Here is a 4,288-nt window from a genome sequence, read left to right on the forward strand (position 1 = left end):
TGCATATATATATATATATATATATATATATATATATATATATATATATATATATATACCGTCCTGGTCAAAATCATAGGAACACTTTAGAAGTTAGCGTTTACGCATATCATCGAACTTGTAATCAAATAAATGGTTGAAACCGTTGCCAAAAGGAAAAATATGATGCAAAAAATGAAATCTGCTTCACTCGAAATCTTAATCCTGATCTAATAATTATATTTTTAAATACAATCATTTTCACCTGTTCAAAATGATTAGACAACTTCAATAAAATAAGCTAGTTTTTAAAAATATTAATACGAAAACTATTCTATGTTACTAAAAGCAACATGTTAGTGGATAAAAAACATCTTGATAAATTATAAATGGCGAAAGGGAAACCATTATCAGAGTTTGAGAGAGGAAGGATCTTTGAGCTTAATAGGAGTAGACTCTCCCATATATCCATTGCATACGAAGTGAATCGTAGCAAACCGGCCATTCACACTTTTTTTTAAGAAATCCAGATCAATATGGGCACAAAAAGAGTCCAGGTCGGCAAAAAAAAAAACCCTATCACTGGATCGCCGTATCAGAAGAAGTTAAAAAAAAAACTCCACTATGAGCTCAAGTCGATTGAAAAGTCAAACAGCCCAAAGAGACCTTTTCAACTCGGCATAGTGAAGGAGGGTCTTTAATGATCCGTGGTGCTTTCTCGTCAGATGGTACCCTAAAGTTGCAAGTAAGGAAAGGCCGGCAAACATCATTGAAGTACATTTCAATGCTTGAAAAATGCTTCTATCAGGCAAACGCTGCGATACACACTTCTCGACAAGCACGAGAATACTTTTCTTCAAATAATATAGAACTGTTAGATCATCCAGCATGTTCTTTGGACCTCAATCCCATTGAAAATCTTTGGGGATGGATGGCAAAAGAAGTGTTCAAGGATGGAACACTGAATTATTCGATAAAGGAACTTTCTGATTCAGTTTTCAGTACATGGGATAAAATTCCTTCGAAACTGATGAAAAACTTAATCGCAATCATGCCGAAGAGCATTTTTGAAGTAATTCGTAATAATGGAGGCTATACTAAAAACTGAGACCCTTTTTAATAATTTATAATTGCCTTTTGTTAGATAAATAATCAGTAGTCTTATAATTTTGACCAGGTGAAAATGTTTGTTTTTTAAAAAATAATTCTTAGATCAGGGTTAAGGTTTCCAATGAAGCAGATTTGGGTTTTTTCCATCATATTTTCCCTTCTGGCAATGGTTTCAACCATTTGTTTGATTAAAAATTCGATAATATGAGTAAACGCTTACTATTTTAAGTGGTCTTAAGATTTTGACCAGGACTGTATATATATATATATATATATATATATATATATATATATATATATATATATATATATATATATATATATATATATAACTACTTAATTTATTCACATAAATTTAATATACAAAAGTATAAATTTATGCGTAAACTTCAAATATTTACTTCAAAAGTGCTCAATACGTAGGTAGAGCTAGTTAGTAATTTGTAAAATATATATGGCGATTAAGCTACACTGAATATTCTGCGTTTCATCCAACTATAGGATTCGTCAGTCTTATGCGCGAATTCTGCCGTTGCTTTTTGTTTTTATATATGTTGAGGATTTCTAGTTGGCCAATCAGCTTTCTAGTATCAACCGCGCCCCTTCCTATCAGCCAAAAAAAATTTTCTATCCTGTACTTTAAAGAACCTCAAAATCTATTAAACTGTAGGCGGGAAATAGAAAACAACTGTGTTCACAAAATAAAACTTACCCTAGGATAGCGATACCAAATAGCTTTAAAACTAACAATAACAATAGAAAACAAACAAATAAATAAATTAAATAAACATGAATATACATAAACGATAACACACATATATGTATATATATGTATATATGTATATATATGTGCATTATTGTGTACACATAGGTATATTTATATGTATAAAAAAAGGAGAACGGCCACCTAAAACCACTAACCTAGCTCTAAAACAGATCCTTTGTTTGATAAAATACATGCCCATTGGCTGATAGTTGGATGAAACGCAGAATATTCAGTGTAGATTAATCGCCATATATATTTTATAAATTACTATATATATATATACATATATATATTATTTTATTCTAAGGACTCTATGTACATAGTCACGATGAGATCATTAGGTTCCCGAAACATTGGCACTGTCTGTCGTAAATATGTAAACTGTTTGCTTAAAATTAAATAAACGAGTATATTGCTCTTTTTATTGAGAAACCATAATAAATTCGTACAAATCCTTAGTTTTATCTTTGGATACATCTAACCTGGAATCAATATATATACGAGGTTTCTCCAATACGTTTCTACACTATTTTCGTATCGACACTTTTATTGATAGTACATCCATAAAATTCTAATCAATTTCGAAATCATCTCTCTCCGGCTGAAATGCATTTGTACCATTTCAATAATTTCAGAAAGGCCTTTTTGTGTGAGCGTCAACGACCTCCGTCTCAGCCTCTTTCAATTGTCTCATAACGACAACGTTTAAGTTTTTTTTTTGGGGGGGGGGTTAGGGAATAATAAAAGTCACCAGGGAGCAAAATCTGGACCACAGACAGTATAATGAACTGTTTTGACCCCTATCTTACTCACACAAGACAAACTTCGCCCAAATCTTTCGTATTTTCATTTCCTCGCGTATAATTGTGTGTACAGTCCCCACACTGACATCAAACTGCGCACTTATTGACTCTATATATACACGACGGCCATTATCATGCAGATCTTTATTTAACCAATTACCTCTAGTGTTCTGATATTCTTACGCTTTCCGCACCCCCTTATAATCCGTTAGAGTTCCCTGCCCTTCTTGAATCTCTTATGCCACTCTAAAACTAATGCTCGATAGTCCAAAATAAGTCTGAAGCATTTCATACGTTTCTGTGGCATCATTTCAAGTTTAAAACAAGATGTCATTGCAATTCGTTCGTCAAAAGTTACCTCATGTGGAGATTACATTTCTGAAATTCACCAGCTGTTAAAATCAGGCTTTAATGGGCGTATTCTCATTCCTGCTGTACTGGAATCTGAAAACATCAAATTGTTCGATTATCTCATCAGATGTATAGCATTAACATACTGAATTTTAAAAGGTTTGTTTTTATGACACCTGTGTTTCAAGCTATCTTGGAGATATCCTGCAGTAAATCGTCATCACCCATTGTTCACTATAATTAATACTATATACATCTTATAGCTCTATTCAATCTGCTCTTTATTTCTGTTGGAAAAAAGACAACATAATTTTGAAATCTCCGAAAACATTTTAAACTTGTATTAAATTTGTTTTCATGAATCGATAAATTCTTGTTTTATTTTTTTTGCATAGTTGCATTTCATTATTGGTGAATTTATTTTACTGGAAATTGAATTCGCTACGGGGCTTTTTGCAACTAAACAAAGATATTGGATGTTTATATATTGCTTTTTATTAATTTAATGTATACTATCTCATTAATGAATTTGTATCTTTTGTTGTTACATTTTCTTTTTGTAATTATTGATTCTTTTTAACTGATTATTTTTCTATCATAAAAACTTTACCTTTACATGTCGTGCTTTTCTTCAAAACTGTTATTATTCACTAATGGTGTATCATTCTGCTTTATGTTCTATGTTTTGGTTTTGCATTGCCAAAAATAGTATTGGTCTACATATTATTGTAGCATGTGCAACATAGAGCGGACGGGCGTATGGCGGCTACATGCAACTATCAAACCGTGTGCTAAATGCCGTCATGGTAAGGCTAAAGAAAATACTATATAAATAGGAAGGTGCACATTAGAAAATACAACCACGATAGAGAAGTGAATTACGTTTGAGGCAATAGAGATCAGAGAGAAGGATCACGATGACGTTTTATTCGTGAAAGTACCTGGAAATTAGTGTCGTAGTTACCAAATATGAGCCGAGTTATTACTCGTCTTATGCTTATGTCGACGTAATCTGCTATAATCTGTTGCATGCACTTCGTAACATAGAGCATTCTTTTTGTAAGTAATTGCGAATCTAAATCGAATATGGTGGACTTATTTTTTTTATATCAGAGAGGCGGTAGCACTCTCTATATAGGGATGGCCTGTACACGCCTATATACGCCTACAAAACAAAACGATCCTAATCTCAACTAAAATCAACTTATAAGTTTCAAAAAGCACATATTCTTACAGAGAAGCGTATTGCCAATCCAGCGAGTGTCAGAACGTTGGTTAA

The sequence above is a fragment of the Euprymna scolopes genome, chromosome 4, assembly GCF_053919585.1.
Source record: "Euprymna scolopes isolate OS-2025 chromosome 4, ASM5391958v1, whole genome shotgun sequence".
NCBI lineage: Eukaryota > Metazoa > Mollusca > Cephalopoda > Sepiida > Sepiolidae > Euprymna > Euprymna scolopes.